The 27,488-nt window shown below is 40.1% G+C and overlaps 1 protein-coding gene and 1 long non-coding RNA gene across 3 annotated transcripts in view; both read right to left on the bottom strand.

Moving 5' to 3' along the window:
- The window catches only part of cdin1 (CDAN1 interacting nuclease 1), a 167,966-nt gene that overhangs the window by 44,969 nt on the left and 95,509 nt on the right, over positions 1-27,488 (bottom strand). The window lies entirely within an intron of this gene.
- Positions 25,327-25,750, bottom strand: LOC306976241. The gene is made up of 3 exons (XR_013793759.1): positions 25,622-25,750; positions 25,530-25,553; positions 25,327-25,406 (listed from the first exon to the last, which is right to left on the bottom strand). It is a non-coding gene; the product is annotated as an uncharacterized lncRNA (long non-coding RNA).

The following is a 27,488-nucleotide window of genomic DNA, read 5'->3' on the forward strand; positions in this document are numbered from 1 at the left end:
AGAAGTGTAAAGGGCTTCGGATGAATGGAATTCACCTAAAAGAACAATGTCGGGACACGATCCTAAAGCAGAAGAGACTGAGCCATTCCTTTTAGAAAAACAACTTCTGCTCAGCTGAGCTTCTCAGTGAGGGTGCTCACACCTGGAACATCAGGAACATTACATCACTAAGGACCTTCACTTGATCAGTCAAACTGGCTCCTGGACAATCAAAGTCAAGTTTTGTGCTCTGTATTAATGGTGTCATCTTTGTGGCCATACCGCCTTTGCTCTGCCCAATCCCGTCAGACCTTGGAAGCGAAGCAGGGAAGGGCCTGGCAGGATTAGGATGGGAGACCGTTTGGGAACACCAGGAACCCTAGCGAATGTAGTGAGTGAGTGAGTGGTTGGTGGTCGGAGGGGCCAATGGCGCAGACTGGTTGCCTCGCTTCCGTCAGTCTACCCCAGGGCAGCTGTGGCTACAGCAGTAGCTTACCACCACCAAGTATGGAGTGAATGAATAGTGCAATGTAAAGCGTCTTTGAGTGTCCAGAAAAGCGCTAAATAAAACCGATGCATTATTATTATTATTATCTTGTTACAGTTTTGTGTTGCATGTTTTTACTGTCTATTGTCTTTAGAATTTTAACAATTGTGCATCTTGTTTGGTCAGTCACGTCTTTTGCCTTGGGATGACAGATGAAAATTACATGTGGACTGTCCAATCTTAAAAAGATAAATGAATAAAATAGACAAAAGTTTTAGCGGCTCAGGGTATTTGCTTGTAGAATTTATCTTCCACACAGCAAACATCTATGAGCTCTCCTTTAGAAAAACAAGGCTAATTTGTAGCTTGCGACTTATCTTAGTCAGCACTTTGTCCAAGTCTAGACATTTTGTGAGCATGCAGCAGTGTTCTACAGGCGTCTCCAACCTATTAGCTATTCAGCTCTTTTCCAAGTACCTCCACAAAGACTTTCACCAACACTACACACACTTGATGAGTTGGTCTTGGTCAAACAAATACACATTGCGGCACTTTAAAACAATAATTCCCAGTTTGACACAGTGACCCACATATGTGCCCCTCCAGCCCGGCCCACCCTGCCCACCCCTCCTGCAGACGACCTGGAGACAGCTGCGGAGCCGCGTGATGGATGTGTTTGCTGCACAATGCCCTCTGTCGCGGAGTTTGTGCCCCTAAATCAGCGTTGGAGATAAGGCCCTCGCGATGGGACGGCTCACCTTGGTCTGTTCCCCCCCGGCCCGGGCTTATCTACAGCGGGAGGAAGTCCGAGGAATAACTAAAGACAAGCCACGACAAAACCGCAAACCCCACTCTGTCAAACACAATTTAGTGTGTGTACGCTCAGCCCCGCTCCCCCAACCCCGAAGAGTTTGGCTCGGGCTGCTATAAGGGGAGCTTTGAGAGCACAGGGGGGAGTTGGGTAATATTTTTCTCTGTATGCAGTTCATCAGTTTTGAGCGAGAATTGTTCTGATAAAGAAAAACAAGGAAACTATCTGCATAGACAAGGCGAGCCGCAGCAGGTGAGAACATAGATGTTAATGCAGGTCAATTTTGAGATTGTTGGCTAGCTTTCTCCTTAGTATCTCAGTTTTAAAATCAAAGGAAAAAAACTGACCAAATTCCCCTTTTAACAATGTTAATTTTTGACCTTTGTGGACTTGAGATTTTCTGATATCACTATAACAGCACGATCCGCCGTGTTTCCCACGCGTTCACACATTCTGAGAGGTTTGGTATCCACGTGACTCAACCAGCCTCTAATCCAAATATGGTTATTTCCTCAGTGAACGTCGTCTGTGGGGATGTACACGCACATGCAAGGCTGCACATACAAACCTTGAGGCCAGTTTTTTCTTACACTCACCATCAACATCATCTCCACTTCAGTAGCAACTACAAACTTTACGGTCTAGCACTTAACTTAGGATTTGTATTTTTCAGTAACTAATAGGTGGCATTCATGTTAGAATTCTATTTCAGTTGGAGGTGCCAATACAACTCTATGGGAGAGAAAGTTTTTTTTAATATATTTCCAAAATGAAACTATTTTCCCTCATCATTATAACTAGCTGAGACCCGGCCTTCGGCCGGGCCTCGCTAGTCTCCACATTTGATATTCTGAGATTATGAGTGATTACAAAGAAATGTCCAACCCGTCACACAGTTCAGCTGTAGACCAGTGGTTCCCAACCCAGTCCAAAAACTATGGCCACTACAAATGTGTAAAATAATGAATGCTAAAAATAATTTCAAACAAACTGCAATTTGAGTGTTTGATGCACCCGTACTCCTTTCTTATAAACTACAACCACAATATGTTCGCTAAACTCAGGGAATAGAATTCAAGAGACAGTGGAATATGGATAAATATTAGGGGTTCAGCTCTAACGGTTCGGTTCACGGTGCAGGACCCATGGTTTGGTGCATCACGGTCGTGTACAATCAAAAAAATAATAAGTAGGTTTTGAAATGAAATAGCCTAATGATCGTTGTTAGACAGTATTTATAACCTTACAATAAAATTGGCAATGCTTTCAAAGCTGCTTTAGAATAAAATGTACCTCTGGGCTCACAATACGTGAAAGCAAAATAGAAAACAAATGGTACAAGAGCATGGTTAAAACAAAGAAAAAAACTACGCAGTGCAGGCCATGCGCTCGTTAAGTGGTAGTTTAATTTTCGCTTTTACTCACACGGAGGATAAATCACTCGCAGCAGCGCGTGTGATTAGAGGCTCGTGTTTGAGCAGGTTTTGGGCAATGTTTTGCGTGTACTTTTTTTCGGAGACAAAGCTTTGGAGACGGAATATGGTCAGCACCAACCACGCACAAACTCACTACTGTCGCCAGGCTTCCTGGTGTTCCCAAACGGTCTCCCATCCCAGTCCTAACCAGGCCCGTCCCTGCTTAGCTTCAAAGTCGGTATGGGAAATAAACATGGCGGCGCCCAGGCGGTGGCCATTGAGATTGCGTTTTCTATTATAGATTAATGATTGGTTTCACAAACCTGTCGTATTATTCTCATGGCTGAAAGTTCTTTCTACTGGCCAAGATCACGCTCATGTTTTTGAATATTGTCTCCACTTTTGGACGCCTTTATGAGGAAATAATTAGACCATAGTTCATATGAGCTGGAAGAGAAGACTTTGGACTTTGTGACAGTTTTTGTTTCATGTGAATTGACCCAGAAACTACAGAGAAATTAACAATAAACTATCTGCATAAAGACAGTTACCATATTTATCACCATGGAATTTTCAGCTCCAAACGCCACCTCATTTTTAAACTATAGTCTCTTTAGAATGTGGTGATGTCACGTGGTCTATAAAGCTTTGAACCCCAAAATACAGAGCAAATGTTTTTTTTTTTTTTTACATTTTCATGAATAGTAAGCTTATTCAAAAACTAAACAAGATCCAAAATCCCCACTGACTTTTTTTTTTATTTTTTTTTTACAAAAATATTGGCTTTAAACAAAATTAAGATTTCATCATAAAAACACTGGCCTTACATTTCTAAAATGTCTCGCCTGAAGGGGCCTAAATAAATAGCAAATAGTAATAGCAGTATTTTCATAGTACAATCCTTTGAAGTCATGGCGAAAGGGATCTTGCGTTTTTCAAATACTTTTTTCTTCCTCGTGGCATCTGACGTCATTTTGCTTCCCCCGACTGCATATATATCAAAAACTAAAAGTTGTAGATTCTGGCGCTCGTGTGTCCAGGAACTCCGGCCGGACGGTGATGCATATTCACCGAGGTCCAGGTTGGAGTTGAGCGAGGGGCCGGCAGGAAATGGGCCTGAAGATTACCGCATTGCCGAGCCCTAAGACCTTCGCGCAGTCTTTCACTTAGCCCCTTTTGTGATAAAGTACGTCTAGAGAGGAGGGAGCCAGGCAGAAAAAAACGGGGCCCCCCGAGAAGCAAACATGACATCAAAAGTCGCAATTAGCCGACCCCTTTTTCTCCCTCTTGATTAAAAAATGTAGGCCCGCGCCTTCCAAATGACGTCTGACAAGGTTAGCCATATTTCAACGCGCTGCGAAAACATTCTTGCGCCGGTAATGCTTTTTTCCTTCTTCTTTCCTTCTCCAGTACTTGAGACGCTGAAGGAGGGAGGGGGGGGGGGGTCACAGGTAACCTCAGAGTGGAGTTCCCATGAACCCTACAGCGGCAATTTGAAAGCAAAACATCGGAAAGAGAAAAATAGTACGTCAAGTTCAAAGTTCCGCGCAAAGAGTGTTCTGTTTCAAGCCGCGCGAGTCGAGAGCTAAACGGTTTGTGATGATGACGCAGATAATTTATGGTCGTCCTAATGCAAACCACAAGCGTCGAGTCGAGCGGTGGGATGGAGGACGGTGGACTGTGAAACATTTGATTTGGAGGAGGTAAGCAGCTGAAAAAATACAGTTCTGTTGAAGGCTATCGGTGCCGAATTAGGAGATGGGAGAAGGAGATGGAGTGGAACGTTGATACGCAAACTTTTTTTTTACGTTTAGGAGGCACCGAAAAAGATTTGCCATTTAAAGAACAAGCAGGACGTGGCCTTTGGAGAATAAAGCTAAGACTAATACAGCAATAAACCCGATTCAAACAGTGAAGACTAAACAATGGCTGGTCTGAAGGTATTGAAACTTAAATCAAAGTGTCTCAGAGCTGAGTGACTTTCGCATACCACAGTTGTGGAACCATTGCCACAGACTGTTGATTGTCCACATATCTCAAATCCAGATATTAACACATTGAGTGCTGCGCTGTTTTTGGGACTTAGCTGTTGAGCGCCAACAATCCAGACCATTTTTCATGATATTTATAGCACCTACACATGCTGTGGCTCGTTTGAAAGACGAAACTCTAAGCTCTTCATAGGTGAAAACAGTTTAATTCTACGTGCCTCAGTTTCTGAGAAATCTAAGCTAAACAGAGGCTAAATTTGATCAAAATCACAGATTTGTTTCTAGATTCAGAGATAATTTGTGCTTTATCAAACACTCTCCTTTTTGATTAACTCCTCTCCTCCTTACCTCCTCTTCTCGTCTCTCCTCCTCTCTCCTCTCTGCACAGACACTAACGTTATGGGAAGAGGCAAATGCCTAAATATATTCGTTTCAAGTAATTTTTCAACGACAACATTGTCGACACGTTTAGAAACGCCGCGTGTTATCGATTGTTTTTTAATCACGTGTGCGTTTAAACAGCCTGGTTCTCAGATTTAAGACTTTAACAGGATGTTTCTCAGCCGTCCTTGAATCGATTTTAACCATTTAAAAACTCTGAGAAACGTAAAAAAAACTGTTTCAATCTTTCCATGGAACCGACTCTGCTTTGTCAAACACGCTCCAGAGAGCGAGAGAGAAGTGTCGGGTTTACAGCTGTTCATTACACAACACAAAAAAAAACAAAACAAAAAACGCAATAATATATAGGAAATGTTTTTGATCATCATTTATTTAACTTCTGTTCATCACAGAGCTACCAAAATCACACATAAGGTGTATTAGAGTGTTTCGTTTCGTAATTAAAAATAAATAAATGCAAAAACAAGTCTTTCTGTTTTTGGCACTCAATGTGTTAAAAAAACATCTTGGTCGACAAGCTGACCATAACAAGCAATTTACTTACTGTTAAAAACTGCTGGATGTTATGGCACTTCCAATTGCTTGTATTCTGTCCGCTTGTGCACATGTCATCATTTTGTCATGTGGAAATTCCAAGGATTCTTTTAAAGCCAATACTCCCCTTTTTCCAGGGAAACTGTAGAAAGTTCACTGAGGGTTTGTGTGACATTGCAAATCTATTTGGATAATGCAGTTATGAGATGGTGTAAATGAAAATTACAATCAGAATCTAACAAAGTAAATGCTTATGCTTATTTTGTGGCTTTTTCTAAACTCGCACACTTTTTCCCATGCATATTCATTCACAAATTTGACATGTTTGGTATCCACGTGTAGTGTGAAAGGCGACTGAGGTGACACTGTATTCCAAACATGGTCATTTCCTTTGTGGGAGACAACCGCGGCTAAAGGTGGGGGAAACATACACGCTTTCATTCCACTATTGCAACATCACCACAGTAGCTCCTACAAACTACTTCATAATAATTTGAAGACTTTATCATGTAATTCCGGCCTGATATATATCGAGCTTTCAACAAAAGAAAAGCATAAAATATCAGCAAATTTGGCCATTACTACTCACACAGTGCCTTTTCCCTCATATTCCCTCATATTTATGTGAGTAATCTTCAGATAATGTTTCAAATGCTGTAGACATCTCTTCCTTTCAACTGCAGTGTCTTTCCTTAAGCAGAAGAGCAGTGAACGTACGTGTGACGATCTCGATTGCTATTTTGTCCACTCATAGTTAGCAAAAGCAATATTCTTTTCCAAAAATCTCTTTCTACGGAGCTGATTAAAGAGTGCGGCCTCAGCGTCAACTCCGCCTGTCACCGTTTGGACACGCAGCCCTGAACTCCGCGCTCCAAACTAACCCTGAACCCAAGTCTCCCACAAAGAAACTGCAAACCAAAATAAACTGCAAATGCAAACGTGTCCGACTTGCTTTCCATCACCGAGCCTGACTGAACCCGCCCGAGATTTTTTTCTTCTTCTAAAAAGTCCGGAAAGTTCAGCAGAGCGAGTGTCCGAAAAGAGTTAATGCTTTTCACTTGCGTTGGGCGCCGAGGAGACGAGAATTCAAAGTGTCGGGCGGGACAGCGGATCGGACCCCGGTCACTTTATATCAGGGGGCGACGAGCAGACAGCTCTATCCTGACCCCCCGCCTTCACCGTGGGGAGGGGAGTCGTCTTGAAACTCGCTGGGAGCATGGAGGAGACAGCAGTGTGGTGAGATTTACCGTAAGCCTGGAGTAACGTGGCAAAATTGGGGTCTCAAATACACTACTGGACACTGGCTGTACATGTAAACTTTTATTTTGGTGGCGTAATAGAAATACTTGTGAGGTTAAGGGCTGCAGAATATGTCGCTCAAGTTATTGTTACTGCACTATAAGGTGACACAATATCTATATATCGGAAAGAGTCAGAATGGATCGCGTGTATTGTGGCCATACCGCCTTTGTTCTGCCCAATCCCGTCAGACCTTGGAAGCTAAGCAGGGAAGGGAGAGGCAGGACTTGGATGGGAGACCGTTTGGGAACACCAGGAAGCCTAGCAAATGTAGTCTGTGAGTGAGTGAATGGTGGTGGTCGGAGGGGTCTACCCCAGGGCAGCTGTGGCTACAATAGTAGCTTACCACCGCCGAGTATGGAGTGAACGAATAGTGCAATGTAAAGCATCTTTGAGTGTCTAGAAAAGCGCTATATAAAACCGATGCATTATTATTATTATTATTATTATTATTATTATTATCAAAAGAGCCATTAAAGGAAGTCTGCAAACAACAAAGCATGAAACAAGGGGATCTGGAGGGTTCATTCAGGCTTTGAACGCTACAGCAGCTGATCACTTTTCTCTAATACGCTTTATAGGTTTTGCATTGGTAGTCAACACCAGATATTGACTGGTTTTCCAACCCCTCCAATAAAGCAACACAGAACATTTCCGAGTGGACTTTTATTGTAGACAGCCTAATCCAGCCCTAATTCATTAGGGCTGGGCAAGTCATTAAATTAAACTTTGGTCAATCCAGTGTTAATTTTGACAACATATTTTAATTTATTTTTAGTCATTTCATTTTAGTCAAAATTTAATCAATCATTCTCTTCAATTGTAGTCTAGTTTTAGTCGACTAAATCTAAGATTAAGTCATTATAATTATATTTGATAAAGATCCTCTGCTCTATGTTTGATCTCCATTTGAACAAAACACAGACCTGTTAGTTCGGCAGTGAATGGAAATGATATGAGGCTTTCTCAGTCATTGGAAGTTTGGATGATTTTCGTCCCTTCTTTTTCTTTTGGTCCAATTTTAGTCGATGAAAATATCAGGACATTTTATCATAGTTTTAGTCTCATTAACAACTTTTAATTTAGTTTTAGTCAGATTTTTTTTTACAAAATGAATCTCAATATTCGTTGCTTCATCATTGACAGGTTTATAGCCTGGTTTACCGTTTTAATGAGACAATGGAAGATTTCCGCGTGTTAAATGAAATAAGAGGAAAGCATTTGTTATTGTTTAGCTGAATATGAATAAAACATGTGTCTAAGTTCATGAATCAGCTATATGTATTAGTTTTTATTATTAAATTAAATCAAAAATTATCGTCCAGCCCTTGGCTCTCTTGGCAGAGTTGTGAACTTTATTTGGGAGAAATGGATCTTTTGTGTTTATAGAAAATGTTTCATGTCTTTAGCGTGTGAAAAATAGGAGCAAAACTAAAGAGCCATGTTTGTATTTTTGTTAAGTGTATATTCTTGCTTTATTGGCGCAGATGGACTCTCCCCGTTATCAGTGCCGCCCTGTTGTACTATACATTGATTGTGTCAACTATATCACGGTTTCCAGTCATTTCCATTCTCTATGCTTTATATGTGGTACAACAGACAATAAAGCGAAGTGAACTGATGCATGCCTGGAGTTCAAGACCATATGGCTGACAGTTTGTGAAGAGTTTGCTTGCTCTCCCAGTCTCTTAGTGGATTTCTTTCAGGTAATGTTGGTGCTGCGCTGCATTCACCAACTCATCCTGAGCGAAGACCCTGCACTGTTGAGGGATGGACGACCAAGGTCGAACTGTTCCAGGGCAAAACTCCGAAGCAGATTTTTAATTTTTTATTCACTCCCTCCAAACATCAGAATGGCTATTTGTTTTTACAGAATTTCATAGCTTTGTTGAAGACACACCAGAATGAATTAAGGAAAAAGAAGTGTCCTCAGACAGCAAGAGAAACAACTCATACAAACGACTACTTCCATAATAATTAGCATAATGTCAAATGAGAGAGTATAAGGCTGATATCCACATCATGAGACAGGATCTACAACTTCCTGATCTGTTGTTAAATAAGCAAGAATTATTACATTCTTCGAAGAACATTTAAAAAACATTTTAAAACAAAAATGCATTTACTCGTTTTAGAAAGCCTGGACCATATAGACTAAAAGAGAAAGCGCAAACAAAAACCGAACATTCAGGTTTCCTCAAGTAAAGACAAACTCGAAAAGAGCTTTAGGACGAGTTCATCTCCACAAAAGGCCTCACACGTGTGCGCTCCCACGTGCACGCCAGTGCGAGCGGAGGATGACACTGAAGAAAGTTTTCATTGAGGCTCAGTCCCCACAATTAATAACTATTAATTATTATTAACATAGATTCTTTATATATATATTTAGGGCCGGGACCTTTTTCGATAAATGAATTACATAAGGTTTAATGCGTTTAAAACATTAATCGAAATGAATGCGATTAATTAACTACAAAGACCATAATTAAGTCCCACCACTAAAATTATTTATTATACATTTTGGTTTATATTTGTATTTTACAGAACTTATAATAATTGTATGTACTAAACTTAATTTGGAAACAAGAAATCCGGTCCAAATGTAGAGCAATGAAAAATATATGACTTTGCTTTTTAAGTACCACCAAGAGGACTGGATCAATAAGGAGAATTGATCAGAATGGTGGAGTAGTTTCGATAAATCCTTAAGCGGAAAAGAAGTGCAGTTATTATTATCATTATTTGCCCGCTCAGTTTGAAACTGGATATTTAAAGTAAATGATGTATGTGCGTGAACCTTCAATGACATTAAAAGCTCTGAAGTCAGTTAAATCGCTGAACTTGTGGTATACATTCTTTCAAAGAGTTTCAAATTTGATCTTTTATCCAATATATTTCCAAAACTTCCAATACAACAGCCTCCATCCAGGGGATAAAACTCAAAGTGGAACATTTACAACTGGCACAATTGATGAGCAAATCCTGAGGTCGTGGACTTGGACAGCGGCCGCCTCATGTGTCTTGGATTACGCACACTCCCATAGACGAGCCGAGATGTTTAAGCTATCAGGCAATCAGAGCGCGAGGAGACGCGAAACTCAAACCAGAACCTGGGAACAAAGATTCAGACGGGAGGAGGAGGAGGAGGAGGAGAAGGAGAGTCCCCCCCCCCCCCCCAACACACACAAGGCGTCTTAACCAATGCCAGGCTGGCGGGTGGTGGCGAAGGGGGCTGGAGCTTGTATCTCTTTCAACATTTCTGGAGACGACCCATCCGAGAGAATTAGCGGTGAAATGTGAAGCGGAGTGGGGTGAAACAAATGGCCGTTCACGTGGGAGTCGGCATCAGTCAGGACGACCACGGCGACGAGGAGGCACGAGGAAAACCCGTCCAAAGGATGTCAAACACGGACGCTTTTCAAGAGCATTTTACAAAAGAAATGACCCTTTTTGTCACACAGGGTTTAGATATATCCCAATCCGTCATTTTTGAGCTACTGATTGATTTTCAAAATAACAATGTAACAAAAGGCAATTGAAAAGGCTTTGGGTCCCTGCAGAGCTAACACCTCGTAGCCACCAAATATGGAAAGTATCACCGCTTTTCTACAAGTCTCAAGAGTCTTTCCATTCTAGTTTGACTGACTTTTTCCCTTCATTGCAAAACTCTTCTGAGAGATTTCTGGGCTTGGTCTTGCCCGCTCTGCTCTTTGGAGGTTTATCCACAGATCTTCAGTGATGTTTAGGTCGGGAGACTTTGTGAAGGCCATGATGAAACCTTCAGACCGCACCTCTTGAAGTAATCCATCGTGGATCTGCAGGTGTGTTTACAATCATTACCCATTTGTAGAAGCCATTTTTTTGGAACTTCAGATTTATCAGATTTATCAAAGATGGTGTTATGTTTTGCTTGGAAATATTCTTCCCATGAAATGTTCCCTGTGCCACTGGCTGCAATACAACCCCGAAAGGACGATGGCTCCTGCCCCATGATTAACAGTTGGATGTTCTGTGCCCCATCTTCTCCAAACTGACCTTTGCTCATCCCGGGCCAAAATGTTCCAATTCTACCTCTGTTTTTGTCTCCAAAATACATGAGGCATCCCACGGTACAACTTTTTTTGTGGATCGGGACAGCTATAGTTTTTAACAGCTCCATTCAGTGGCTGTAATGTTGGGCATGCACAATAACTAGACACCTTCACTGACTCTTGGATAAAGAAAGCAATTTTAGTGGTGCTAGAACCCTGCGCTCCATACAACACACTTCAACCGCTGAAGGATACCAAGATTTTTACAAAAAAAAAAAAAACAGTAAAGACCGCCCCAAAAAAAAACAGTCCCTCCATCCCAAACATTTATCTTGAGTTCCAGGGATAAACTTGTGCAAGGAAGTCTGGGCAAGGTGATGTCGGTCAGAAAAACAACAAAAAAACGGGGAAAAAGTGTAGTGGCTGGTGCTAAAAACACCCCAAGGTTAGGTGGGGGACAGCGGGCCTATAAAAAGCGCGGCGGGCTGTGTCTGGGTTATCTGTAAGGAAACACTTATCACCAGGCTGCAGCGCGGCGCGGTGACTGATGGTCCTCTGTGGACCGGGGCATTATCTGTCCACACAGCTCCTCTCCGTAAATACAAAGGCACAAATATGAAGCATTGTTTCCTCCGCCGCGGCCCGGGTATAAATATTCCATGGAGCTGCAAAGTGAGCGGCTACGGCGAACTGGAGAGGACCGCAGAGGGCATCGAGGGCAGAAAGAACGCTGAGGAGAACTGGGTTAATTTGGGCATAATGAGAAAGCTTTGAGGAACATAACGTTGAAAGCCGGTTTAAATCCAATTGTTACAGACCTTCATTTTGGCACAATTCATGTTAAGACTTGAGGTGAGACGCTGCAGGTGGTCAGAGATGTTTTTAGTTTTAAACCTCAGAGTGTCCACGTGTATTGTGAGAGGTAACCGAGATGGCGCTGAAATCCAAATATGGTCATATCGTCTGTTGGGAGTCAGGCTGGACGGGAGAAATATACCTCCGCATGTGCAGACGTTACGAAACTTTAGGGCCCGTTTTCTCAAAATTAGGTTTTCGTTCCACTCTTGCAACAACATTTTCCACTTTAGTCGCTCCAGTGGACTTCAAAGCCAAATCCCCTCTGAATATATGTTTGCAACTAATATATTAACAGACTAAAACCACATGGCTCTATCCATTATCTAGATTTCATCACTAAAAATATAAGCAATTTGGCCTTATTCAAACACAAAATCACCTAAAACTTGCAATACATTTTCTCCTCATATTTATATCAGTAATGCACAGCAAACATTTCAAATTTAAATCTCCAAATTGAATCAAATGCTTTTGCCCCATTCATCGCAAAAACCCTGGTAAACAAATGACAATCGGGACTTTTAATGCCAGTTGGAATCAAAGTTAATGCTTTTCAATGACATTTAAGGCAATTAATATGACTTATACCATGGTCTGGGTGAATACTCGATTCTGATTGGCTGGTGCATTATTTTGGTATAACCGCACACGTAGTCCGGTAGTTAAATCACTGGGATATCACTCCGCTGTGGCGTCGCCATAGCAACGCATGACACAGCTGAATCAGATAAAGGCGTAATTAGTGACTGACAGGAACGTATGAGATGGATTTTGTGGTGATTTTCAACGTTTTTGGCCAAAACAAAATGTTTGCTAAATGTTTGTAGAGGAGAGTGAGCAGCTAGGTTAGCTACTGTTGATAAAATAAGAGCTTTACATTTCTATTGAAAATGGTTAAGGCTATTCATCATTTTCAGGTGTACATAAAATGATCCTGCATTTAAACATTTGTCTGGATTAGTAAAGTCAAACATAAAAGTTTCAGTTGGGGGGGCCCAGGTGTGAGCGACTCCACCGCAGCTGTTTCCATAAACAGTTGAGCTGGTTGAGCTAGCTAGCTTTATCTTCAGGTTAAACAGTGTAAAAGTGAAATAACTCCTGCCCACAAGTGCCGCATATCGGTGTTTACTTCCACGGAAAAGTGTTTCCGGGTTAGTCCTGTTGTGTTGTGATTCTGTGCTGATGTTGTTTCGTTGAGCCTGACTGAGATCCTCGTAATAGCTGCGGAGAATGACTCGCTCTGAGACCAGCCTTCAGTGACCGGCTAATAACCCACACAAAATAGTCCCATAGTCTGGCATATTTTGTGACTTTAGTAAATGAAACAAATATTTATTATAAATGTTACGTTTGTGGGACCATGGTATAAGCGGATTAAACAACGAGGAGCCGTGCATTAGACGGTTATAATGCACTTCGTGGAGTAACTCCGCTGTGCGTCGTGGTGTTCTTGACTCCGCGTCGTGCATTATAACCGTCTAATGCACGACTCCTCGTTGTTTAATCCTTACTTATAATGCCTTTTGTGAACTGAGATGAATTAACAGAAGACTGATATGAAATGCTAACAGTCCTGTGTCTTTCTGAACAGATATAGAAGTTCCACCTAATCCTACACTTCAACTGCAGACCAATGACGGACAACTCCTGTACGATTGAGAGCTTACACAAGCAAAAGCCCAGATATAAGGTCCAGATCACTAGCCAATAAAAACAAAACAACAACAAATCTGCCAAATCACAATGTTACCGGCTCTCCTTACGAAACCTGTAATGCCATAACAGCATTATTGTGATTCCTATATCTCCAAAATGTTGATCTCCATATAAAAACGCCGACTAGACACAATCATTAAATATGTGGTTCGGTCCAGGAGCTCTTAAACACTTGCCATGTCATGGAGTCGCACGTGCAGAACCAAAATATGCATTCCGTCTCCAGCCGAGCGGACCATGGAGGAAATGTCGTCTCACTTTAATGCCGTTCCTGAGGAGGAAATGTCAGGCTGCTGTTAGGCTGATAGAAGAGGCACCGAGGATGTTGTTCTCCTCCCAAACTGGATCAGGTGGTTCACTGGTCTCCTTAGATGAGGTGGGACATAAGGTTCAAGTCTCAGCGATGGGTTAAAAGCACACACACACAGGCTTTATATTCTCATGGGATAAGAACTACTCTGTACAGGACGTTGCTCTTGTTTATGGACATCGAGCAACATCACTAATAGGAAGTGACCGACAGATAATGACGCTGAATGACGACAACAACCTTTGATTCATTCATGTTGCTAACGCTACTTCTGTGTCATGTCTCTTTTTATGTCATTTTGCTCTTACTTAAAACAGCTGTGGTTGCAGTTACTTCCTGGAAATCTCTGGCTCGGACGAAATGCGATAAAATAGGCATCGGAAAGGATAAGTTTCTAAGTTTCAAACTGTTAATTGATATCACAGTGGGATGTACAAACTTAAGAACTTCATTTTTCCCATTAGGCATTTTAACAACCATTCAAGTTTAAACAACCCTAACCCATAATAAGAATATCGAGATTTAACAATTATTCACAATCGACCGAATGAAAGAAAACAATTGATATTTAGGTTTTGTATTTAAAATGCTTTCTAATACTTGAGCTGGTAAACATTTGTATTTTTTTTCTATAACTGAATTGAGTATCAAAAGTCTCACAATACATAGTTTCTGATACAACACCCGCATCACAACAAAGATCTGGTACGCATCAACTCGTCTAAGCTCAGGTAAGAACACATCTCAGTATGGAAAAACAGTGGCCTGTTTCTTTAAGCCTTCTTCTAAAAGGTTATAGCCTATAGGCCAGAGTAACGCTAAGACCTAAGGGGTTGCTTATGATGCTTCTGCCATTTGTACTTTTCAAAATGTTTTAAGAAACACAAGATTGATTCATATTTAATGTATTCATTTTGGAATCTCAACTTGGGATTTATTAAATTTATTCAGGGAAAATATTGCATACGTTATCAGGAACAATCATAAATTGAAGACTCCAATGTGCATTGGAATAAATTGTGTCACGAAATACAGTGGGGAAAAAAAGTATTTGGTCAGTTTCACATAGACATTCTATTGGATTTTGGCCAAATACTTTTTTTCCCCACTGTATATTAGATCACGACAAAAGGGTTTCATCTCAGCCCTACCAACTACACAGGTTAAAACATTTGCACAGGACTGGGAATTACCTGAATACCCCAAAACTTCAACTCCCTTAAACTTTTTTCAAACCAGCTATAGCGATGACACTCGTGCAAGTGTCCCTAGAATATTTGAATACATGAGGCCAAGCACACATCACACTCGCTACATTTTCCCACATCTTTACCGAGCGTGCTACATCTGTGACAAACGCCGGACACCCGGGAGGTGTCTTTCTCTACAGCCAGACTGAGAAAATGAGGAGGGGGGGGTAAAGGCGGCGCACTCGTGATGACATACGGGCCGATGGCTGACAGAAAAAATCTCTGCTCCTCTTTTGAAAGCAGCTCCATGGCGAAACAGGAATCCCTCCAGCCGACATGCTCGCGCCTCATTTGACTGCGGGCTGTCTCCCCTGCGCCGCCGCATCAGGACAGGGGGGCACGCGTACTCGGGGTGTAATGGTCGGAGGTGGCTTCCTTCCCGAGCCTCATTTACGGCACACGGCGGCTAAATGCTAAACGACATATCCGGATAATGGGCGCGGGAGGGTTGACATGGAGGAATGAGAGGACGTGGAGGCTTCGACAGAGGCAGCTTAGGCCTACACACTGTGAAAAGACCATTTATAAGCACCGAAAAAGATGCCCTAGGTGTCGCCGTAGTAACACCTGTGTCTGGTTGTGGTTAGGCACAAGTCTGGAACGGTTAAAATGGGAAAGGTTTGGGACAACGCCAGATAGCCTGAGATTACAGTGTGAATAACATTAGCAGGGAGTTTGAAAAGACAAACCGAGGCCGTTAAAGCGAGACACGGCAGGTGAAAACACGGGTCAATGTAGATTTTTAAATATAAAGGGGCAGAAACTTTCTCCAAATGAGGCTTTCATTCCACAAAATCACCACAAATATGAATTTTTGCAGTTAGATTATTGAAAAAAAAAAGTGAACAAGACCTTAAAGCACATTTATAAGTGACTCATTGCTGAAGATATAGGCAATATTTGCAGAAAACATCCAACAATCTTATTTTAAGTAAATAAGATTGCTTGTAGAGTGCTTCTAAGTAAACATCTACCTGTGCCACCATGGTCTCAAATCGCAAATCTGTGGTAAACACTGATTGGACGATTTCCCATTCGGCTATGGCATCTCTCTTACATTACGGCATAATATTCTAGGTTCATGTGCTGTCAGGGGGCCCCCCGCTGCTCTGCCGCGTGTCCCCGGGCCCCTAAAAACAAACACTGAGGGGCCCTAAAGGAACCTCCATTGTGTTCCTGGTGATTTCTCTGGAAATGCTCACTGGGAGGATGTCATAACAAAGGAAACAATAGGAGAGGCCACACTCTCGCTCCACACGGGGTCTCCTTAAGTGTAAACACAGGCCGTTCTCCACCAGGGACGGCTCCAGTCTGATCATGGAGCTGTAGGCAGGGCAGGTACGAGAAAATCAGCATCACAAAGTATTACAGGAAGCTGCCATTTACAGAAAGCAACCAAATCTTTCCTATGCAACACACAGCAAACGGTCTGCATATCTTTAAATATAAAACATGCACAAAGATCCATGAAACAAAAGTATGTCGATGTTCAAAAGCAAATGGGACACAACAAGCAACTTTGGAGTAAAAAATAGTGTACAACTTTAGACCGCACTTAAATGTGAATTAGACTATATTTTTTTCTAATTTTTGACAAAATTATGTAAGGAAAATAGTCATAAACACAATTTTGTCTAAAGAAATGTACATTGGGTAAGGTGGCAAGGAGGGCAATTACAATTCTATACTTCACTAATTTGAAATACATCCATTTATGCCTATTCTTTTGTCAGAATTTTAGTCCAGTTCAGGTCTAGGCCATTTTGATCTTGATTTAGGTCTGGTGGACATTAGAAGGTCTATTTTTTCTTGAGGTGTTCCTTGATGTGAAAGTTTATGGCAAAAGTGTCATTTATCAGGAGACTTTGTATTTTCTTCCTATAATATATACTGCATACTATACTTGCGTGATTGTAGTAATACTGAGTGGCACGGTGGTGTAGTGGTTGGCGCTCGTGCTTCACAGCTAGAAGGTCGAAGGTTCGATCTCCGGGTCGGACGGGGCCTTTCTGTGTGGAGTTTGCATAGGTTTCTTTCTTTTTATAGTTTTGTTTTTTACAATAGGTGAATCCTCTAGCCAGGTGATTCAAACCATCAGCCTGGTTCCACATGTGGAGATGGGTCCCCGGCTGCTGCACTGGATCTGCCCACTGCTCCAGTGCTCCTACAGGTTGCCTCAGCGGCATTGAAAGATTGGTCACTAAAGTATACCTTAACCATAATCCTGCGGTAATAGGGCTGCAAAATATATGATTGTTATTCCAAGGACCATACCATTTCCATTTTATAACCAGCTTATTACCGTGCTGTAAAATAAAGTGACACCCAAAACCACCAGCAGCACCAGTTTACAATCAAACTTTGTAGCACGAAACTCAGTTATCGTAAAATGACATAATTACGTGATCTAGTAAAATGTGATATCGGAAGAACTATACATTGTAAAAGCACGATAGGATAAAACTGCTCAATATACTTAACATATACATGAAACATGACAACACACCTATTGCACTACTGAAATTATTAAACTAAAAATAAGATATCCCAATATCCCTCATTGCCATGCTTCTTCCTTCTCATTTTTCATCTTTCTGTTTTCACACTCAAACCAACTCTTATCTTAGTTGCAAAGTAATTCTCTATGCATGTATCTTCCCACCGATAAAACCTACTGCACTCTGCATCACGACGCCTTACTCATTACAGATTCCTGCTGCTTTGAAAAGTTGAACAAAAAAATGCTAGACATGTCCATTAAAATGAGACAACAGGGGACAATATCTCCTATCAGAAAAGGATTCAATGTCTACAAGCTGAGTGACGCTTAAACAGCACTGCCACGCAATTTTAGTGGCAAATCTGCACCAACACTTCCAGCCTTAAGGGGAACAAGTTACAAAGCATTCTCGAGGCCTAGATGACTGTCCAAATCTTGTATCCAACGTTGATGATAATTAAATGCTAACCACCTTGAGCGTCCCCTAGTCTACACCAGAGTTTAATTCACGACTATACCTCCGGCTTTCCACACTCGATTAACGTTTCTACTCGTTTTTGACAAATCGTTCATAGCAGGTCATAGTCAACGGCTCCTTTTCCAACATTAAACAGAGTAACACAGGTGTTCCACAGGGTTGTGCTAGCTCTCCAGTTCTCTTCACATTGTATACAAACGAGTGAAAGAGTACCCACCCTTGCAATCATGCAATCAAATTATCTGATGACACCATCATTCTCACCCTGATAGACGCCGAAGGTCGACCCCAGGGTGTATTTCAGGGAGGTACACTTTTAAATGCTGGTGTGATAATCATTATTCGGTGCTAAATACAAAGAAAAATAAAGAGAGTATTTTTGACCCTTGGATGGGATGCAACACATGACCTTGTAATAATTGGCAACAGTGTCAAAGAACAAGTGCCCTCAAACAGACACGTAGGCCTGATGGTGTCTGGTAACTTGTGCTGGAGTGAACATGTAAACTACTTATGCAGTGGATTAGCCCAAAAGTTGCATTTCCTCAGAAGGCTGTGCTTGTTTGGAGTGTGTGCAGAGATTAGGGCCATATTTTACAAAGCGTTTTTTGCCAGTATAGCGAGATATGGTATGGCTGTGTGGTATGGCCCCCTGACAGTTCAGAGTAAGACCAAGCTGCACAGAATGGCGGCAACAGCAATGAAGCTAGTGGAAAAATCTGACTCTCAGCCTATTCAGTCTTTTTATGAGGAGGTCGTTGTCAAATTGTCTTTAAGCAGAACACAGGCCTGTTACAGGTGCCCTATGAGATCATAAACTCTGGAATTCTCTGATAAATATTGAACAAATATAAGGAAAATACAAACATCCATGGGAACATTAAATAATGGTAGCCTACATTGATCTAATAATAATATATTTGCCTACATTCACAAACTTTCTAAAACATATTATTGTTTCCTACATCATCACAATGCCTTACAGTTACATAAATTGAATCAATCATGTTTCATATAGAAATTCAAAGAAGAAATTGTTGCAAATGCTACAAATTTATATTACCCGGCAGTTACCCCTTTGCCGCTTAGACTCTGTTATAATCTCTTGATATTTTCCATAGTACAAATGAATTTAGAACCAGAAGTGCCTGCTCATTCTGGTACATTTACAGGTTTCTGTTTGGTCACATAAGTAAATGATAGGGCAGCGAACATTTAGTTTGACCTGAGTTTCTAGGTGATGTATCTATTCATATTGAGACAGCCAAAATAAGCGTAACAATATATGAGAAAATCATTTGTTTGACACTGAGAATGACATGTCTATGTCACCATGCAACCTTCCCTCTCCCCAGACACATTCTAGATAGTACATAGACAAACGGCGCGTAATAAGTCTAGAAATACAACAATGTTATATGATTGACTGTAACAGCTGTAGAAGGAGCACACCAAAAGGTCAAAAAGATGCAATTCCTCCCCGTCGGGGAATTGAACCCCGGTCTCCCGCGTGACAGGCGGGGATACTCACCACTATACTAACGAGGAAGGTGCCCTATGATACTATGCAGTGCCATCATAACGGTACAGAGCACAGTTTAGAGCACTCTGCATTTCAAGGTTAGACACGGAGCAATAATAAAATGTTATCTTCTTAGATAACTATATTGTAGTTACTGTATTTCAACACGGAAACCAAATACATACAGTATAAAATAGAATAGAAACAAAAAACACACACAAAAAAATGATAATAAAAAAACAAAAAAACAAATTAAGTACAAATAATGAGGGGAAAAACAAAACCAGAAAAACAAAATTAAAAACACAAAATAAGAACACAAAATCAGAAAAACACATCAGAAAAAGAAAATCAGAAAAATACAAAATCAGAAAAACACAAAATAAAAAACACAAACACAAAATCAGAAAAACACAAAATCACTACATAAAAGTACACAAAATCAGTAAAACACATAAAAGTACAGAAAATCGGAACAAAAACACAAAATCAGAAAAACACAAAATCAGAAAAACACAATACAAAACACAAAAACACAATAAAAACACGAATCAGATAAACACAAAATCAGTAAAACATAATAAAAGTACACAAAATCAGAAAATCAAAAAAACACCAAATCAGAAAAACACAATATCAGAAAATAAAAAAAACACAAAATCAGAAAAACACAAAATCAGAAAAACACAAAATGAACAAAATCAGAAAAACACAATATCAGAAAAAAAGAACACAAAATCAGAAAAACACAAAATAAAAGTACACAAAATCAGAATAACACAAAATCAGAAAAACAAAATTAAATATATGAAAAAAACAACTAAATACAACACACAAAATACAAATAATAAACAAAATCAGTTAAACACAAAATAAAAGTACACAAAATCAGAAAAACACAAAAAAACAAAATCAGAAAAACACAAAATCACTATATAAAAGTACACAAAATCAGAAAAACACAATATCAGAAAAAAAGAACACAAAATCAGAAAAACACAAAATAAAACTACATAAAATCAGAAAAAACACAAAATTAAAGTACACAAAATCAGAATAACACAAACACAAAAAATCAGAAAAACACAAAATACAAATAAACAAAATCAGTAAAACACAAAATCAGAAAAACACAAAATCAGGAAAACACATGATAAAAACCCAAAACCAGAAAAACACAAAATCAGAAAAACTGAAAATAAACCAAATCAGAAAAACACATAATAAAAGTACACGAAATCAGAAAAACACAATATCAGAAAAAAGAACACAAAATCAGAAAAACACAATATCAGAAAAAAAGAACACAAAATCAGAAAAACACAAAATAAAACTACATAAAATCAGAAAAAACTCAAAATAAAAGTACACAAAATCAGAATAACACAAACACAAAATCAGAAAAACAAAAAATACAAATAATAAAATCAGTAAAACACAAAATAAAGTACACAAAATCAGAAAAACACAAAAAAACAAAATCAGAAAAACACAAAATCACTAAATAAAAGAACACAAAATCAGAAAAACACAAAATCAGGAAAACACACGATAAAAAACCCAAAACCAGAAAAACACCAAATCAGAAAAACTGAAAATAAACCAAATCAGAAAAACACATAATAAAAGTACACGAAATCAGAAAAACACAATATCAGAAAAAAAAGAACACAAAATCAGAAAAACACAATATCAGAAAAAAGAACACAAAATCAGAAAAAAAAACACATCATCAGAAAAACACCAAATAAAAGTACACAAAATCTGAAAAACACCTAAATACAACACACAAAATACAAATACACAAAATCAGTAAAACTAATACATTTTAAAAAGTGTGGTATTTCAGTTACTTGCGACGGAATAGGTTAATGGTTCTTTCCAAAAAAAAATTGAATTATAGTGTGTTTTAGTTTAATTTTGAACACTCAACATTCAACTAAATACTAAATAATCTGACTGTAATTCAACAACTCAAGTGGTACGTGGGACCAAAATGATGAGGAACCACAGCTTTGAGGTACACCAGAGGCTGCAAAACACACATTTCCTCCCCGTCGGGGAATTGAACCCCGGTCTCCCGCGTGACAGGCGGGGATACTCACCACTATACTAACGAGGAAGGTGCCACATAATCCCACTAAGCGACTGGACGATGGAGCAGAGCCAACTCGTATCCGTTGAACTTTAACAACCTGGTATTTTAATGATTTAAACATTTAATCTGATAAAAGATGCTAAGGAGCAACAGCATAATAAAAGGGCTGCTTTAGAAATTATCTGAGCCCTAGTCTTTTATAAAACCTCTCTATATATGAGGACGTAGTAGAATTTTTATAGGCTATTGATAAAAAGGTACATGGGAAAACAATCTAGCTGACCTGATACCAAACTTTATTGGCAGAGGCCCCATAGAGTATTATTATCTAGACCGGACATTGTTCACTTTGCCATGGGTTATGCAAATGCTCACAGCAATACTCATATTTTAGTGTCCTCTGCGATAGCTTGATTCAGTGATAGAGCGCTAGCAGAAAAAATTGCAAAGTCATGCTTACCAGTGTAGAGTGGGGGATGGATATACGGACTTTGTTATGCTGATGTGCTCTAAGCTGTAAAGTGTATTTTACAGGCCTCACTGTTGGGTTTATTGTCACAGACTGACCGACACATTTAATTAAGTTCCAGTAATATAGAAAAGTCAAATATTCCATTCTCAAAAATGTAAAACTTTGTAAAAAGAAACATTTCCTCCCCGTCGGGGAATTGAACCCCGGTCTCCCGCGTGACAGGCGGGGATACTCACCACTATACTAACGAGGAAGGTGCCCTAAATCACTACGCGAATAAGTACGTAAGTATACCAAAATTTCTGTAACCAAAACCTCACGGAAAAATCAGTGAATGGACCAGAAATCTCTCAGAACAGGAGCACTGCAAGTTCATCTCTATCGAAGAATAGAACGAGCAATGCTAAAAGAATAACAACCAGAGGCCAAATGTTACCTCCATCCATTGCTACAAAAACAAGAGGGCTATATTGGAATCTAAATTGGAAACGATGTGTGTGCCTTCAGTGCATGTGCGAGTGGTCAACGCAGATGATGTATAATGGCCGACCCAAAAGTCCTAACCCCCATTCTCATATGGGGGAGAAATGAGCCATACTGTCCCATTATATGACCATAAATCATTTTTTGGTGGACGGCTGACAGCTTTTTATCAGATCTAACCTTTTCAAGCTCCCATTAAGACTGCTAACATTTTCAACTCTGACACACTGTGCAGTTTACGGATTGCACAGCTGATTTACTTTGGGGGGGGGGCTGAAAGGAATTTTAATGAGAAATGGCGATGACAATAGAGTTAACAGTATGGCCGCATATGTATAGATGTTTATAGTCACGAGAGAAGTGGTGCATAGAAGGGTGGCGGGGAAGGATTTTAAAGGGTCAACTTTTCCACATAGAAATGGTAATGGAGACAGTGTTTTTGAAGCAAACGTGTTTAATTGTAGAAACCGAGGGGAAAAACTATTAAACGCAGCTTTTTGAAGTATGACAATGTGTTACGAATGTTGAAGCAAAATGAGGATGGCTGAAATATTTGAGGTGATTGTTGGATTGATACCTTAAAGGTGCACAACGCAAGTCTCTGAGTTTTCGCAGAACTATGCCCCCTTTGGCGAAAATCGGAACTGCACTCAGAGTTGTGCACGCTCCTGGACCACACGCACGCTTGCACGAGCACGAGCCGATCAGAACCAAAGGAGCGTCATTCGTGATTGCACAAATCTTTTGTTGAGAGTCGTAATGTCTTCAAAGGTAAGAAAGTTATTTTGAATTATGTGAAAGGATTTTGCATTTCAGTAAACAAGATTGATGTTTGAGAGGAAAAACGGGGGTAGGAGAAAGGTAAAAAAAATAAAATTATAATAATCCCATTTCTACCCGTTTTGTGTGTTCACTGATGATTGGATTATAATTGTAATGCGTTCATGAATAATATAAATTATTACTTAGTATAAAATTAAATAATAATCAGTGAGTGACACACCAAATACCTTATTAGTTGGTCAACAAAGTAGACTGAAATATAACGTTACCATCTGGGCTAAAACAGCCTAATCCTCCGAATATTTGTGAGGGTTTAGCCTGTTTTATTGATCTGCTTAGTAGCATATTCCAACAGCAATATATCCTTATTAGACAGTAATTTGATATACATTTATCTGTGAAATGTGCTAATACTTTTCAACTACTGTACCAGGGCAGTGTATGTAACGGCCAAAAGTCACTAGTTTATACATTTAGAAGAGGAAAAAAGGCTCCCTATACACATAACATGGAATTCATTCACACAGTACTGGGAAATAGAAAGCGCATGGGCCGGTAGTTATGCTGTTCAGAAGCAAACTTGATGTAGACGAATACAGTTATTTGTTTTGTAAAAAGTCAGCCTGCTGTACAATATGAGGGAAGTAAAATAAGCTCCCCTTCATCATTGTATTTCTTTCCTGCGATGTGTAGAATACAGCATGTATCTTATCACAATAACAAAATATTGTTCTCCCTTTAGAATTCCAGCTCGGGTCATTTTGATGTTCTTGTGGAGAGAAGTGGCAGCAGTGGAAGGGGCAGAGCAGACGGGGAGACCACGAGGAAGACCAGGGGGGGAGGCAGAAGTACTCGTGGCAGGTGCAGTCATGAGCAAGATTGATCAGTGAGGACATTTATGTTGACTGTAAAGAAGCACCATTCAGGCAATAAACAAGCTGTGAGCACATGAGAAAATATGTCCACGAATTAGGGAAGAAAAGGCTTTATTGTAAATATTTTGTTCCATGTTTGTACAAATAAATATATATGCACTGCTTATGTTTCACTTGGAGTTTGTTCAGGGAGCTGACGGCATCTAGAAAAACAAAACATGATTTTTAGCAATTAGAACAAATGTGTTTTTATGGAACAGATGACAGACATGCATTGTAAAACAATGACAAACGAACATACCTGCCCTCTGTGGACACGTGACTGCACCAGATCAGCCGTAGGAGGGGGCACAAGGCCAGACAGGGGTCATATGTTCTGAAGCTTCGTTTTCTTGGAGGAGTCCTGCAGACTGAAGTCGTATTCGTAGAATTTTTGTCTGCAGGTCAGGGATGTCACTGTTTCTTTTGCCCGGTCTGTGACCTCTTGCAGTACAGTCGTTTTGGCCTGCACAACAATTTATATGACATAAGTTCTCAAACATGCGTAACATAGGAAAGTCATAAAGCGATCACTTACGACACATGGCCTTTGTTGTTGACATACACTGGTTGGTGGTTATGGTGGTCGTGGCCGTCGTCTGTCCCGGCTTCATATAAAGAGGCAGATCCCGGGTGTAGGACCTCTCTTTCCTTACTTTTATCACACAAAGACCCATGGACTCCACCATGTCAGTGGAGTGCACCTCACCACACACCCTAAAATACAAAAATAAACCTCTAGAATGTCATAGTAGAAGCAACATTGACATCTATTACTACAGTACTTTACTTTACATACATTTTGAATGATCAGACTCACCATAAACTCCTCTGTTGTTTGCATGTTGACAAGCAATACAATTACAATATCTTTTATCCAGCCAAGTATTGTTTTATGTCGCGACATCACCCAGGCCTGTTGAACAAGTTCACAATTTAAATTCATGTTTCGTTACTACATGTCACTCTCACATGAAAACCATGTCACTTACAGCATAAAGTCTCTTAGTGAGATGCTGTGCAGCATGCCAGACGTCGAGGGAATGGGAATCGTCCCTCTCGTTGATTCTCTCCTTGTTATAAAACACAAACACTGCATTAGAAAATGCCCATCACTATCTCAAATACAGAAAATATTCTGATTTACAAATGAAACAAAAAAGGCCGGAGACAAAGCACATAAACCACTGAATTACCTGGGGAGTCCATTTGTCCGTCAGCTAAAATAGAAACACAGATGCATGTCCGTTATTAGAGAATTTGCAAATATCTGCAGTTTATAACTTACCAAGGCCAACAACACTGTCTTTAGTCTGTAATGGGTTTATAATGGCAGCCCTCTTCTCTGTCCAAAACTCCCTTACAGCTGGTACGCAGTAGAAATGCTGTATCCCATAGTAGAAGATGCACCATTCTCAGGTTTATTATTTGAAGAGGTTATGGCTGTTCCACATCCACATCTTGTGTCCGCGTGGGCAAACTATGCAGATATATATGCAGAAGTATTACAAATGCACCTACATTATATTACATTACATCCTGTTCATGACTTTTTAAAAAACACTACAGACATTTAGTACTCACCAAGTCTACTATAACTGCAGTCCATGACGGCTTCCTCAAGCCCAATAATGGGAAGTTCATCCAATTGATTCTGCTCTGAACCACCAGGGCTGTGTAACAAAAACATACACACTTTATTCACTCCTTTACAAGGAAAAGACAGTAGGAACTGCATTACAAACATACCACAAAGACACAGGGTGTGTGTCTGTGGCCAGTTCTCGCTCAAACTCTGTCCTGTGCACAAGAAAACATACAATATCTTAGCCAAAAAAAATGCACATCAATAAATTATTGACCCCAAACCAAGTAAAGATTGGAAGAGATTATCATTATTACGGTATTATTATCTATTTATGTATTAGCAATTTACAAACCATCTAAACCAGGACCAACTCAGGACTAACTCAGGACTACACCAGGTCTGCACTAGGTCTAGACATAAACCAGGTCTAAAGTAGGACTAAACAATGACTAACATGTATATGGGTTGCGTGTGCTCTTCACAAATAATGTATTACAATCAGTACACAGCAACAGCCACGTTTCTGGGAACAATTGACTGATTTTCCCCCAAAAGAAAACATACAAGACAAAGTTGAGTCGTAAGTCCGTGTGTTGGTCAAGGACATGAGCACCGTTTAGCATTTAGCATCATTTTGAAGATGTGAGCGAAACGTAAAAGGCTCCCGGTAAACCAAACACTAAAACATAGTGTTCATCTTTTATGTTATGTTTCATGTTGTACGAATGATCTGAAGAAAACTCCAAGTTTGTGAACCTGCTCATTGACAATGGCAATAAAACCAATTCTGATAGTAGATTTAGCTAACGCTACAAGCTAAAGACGTAACATTACACATATTACGCATCGTCATTTGTTGACATAGATCTACCGTATCAGACATCGTATTAGACATTAGAGACTGTGTCTTCTTACCCTTGTAGTCAGAAGAAAGCAGCTGAGGTCCGGGTGAGCCCGAGAGCGGACCGGAGGTGGTTTGTCCGATGTTGACTCGTCTCTGCGGCGCCTGTTTGACTCCAAATTGCCCCTTTTCGGTCACACTAGACAAAGTTTTTATCTTCTTTATCGTACGTTGAGTTTGCGTTTGGGTTTGGGATGAACAAGTGTCCGGTCACTTACAATCCACCCTCTACTTTCGCAAAAGTCGCGGAGTCTTCGCAGATGCGGATAATGGCGGCGAATCAACAAACTCTCCAGAGCCAGGTGCGCGTGAACGCGCATGACGTCACGACCAGGCTCAAAACCTTAAGATTCCGTCCCGAATCTGTCTTATTTATTTTACTGCACAGGATTATAGGGGCGAGTGCAGTGATCAGAGAGGAGCTCAATCAGCACATCAGGCAATTGTTTAAACATGTATGGGTGAGAAAAACGGTTATTTTAACATTTAGAGTTGCGCATAGCACCTTTAATGTATACTTTTAATGTAGCCGCTACAGCAGCAAATCAAAATTCTAAACTTTTGAGGAAAATATTCATAGGAATAATGAAAAATGATTTTACAATTATTCACATTATTCCCCAAACCTTTACAGTTCTGTCTTAATGTTCACAATAAAGAAACAAG

Source organism: Gobius niger (genome assembly GCF_951799975.1).
Source record: "Gobius niger genome assembly, chromosome: 16".
NCBI lineage: Eukaryota > Metazoa > Chordata > Actinopteri > Gobiiformes > Gobiidae > Gobius > Gobius niger.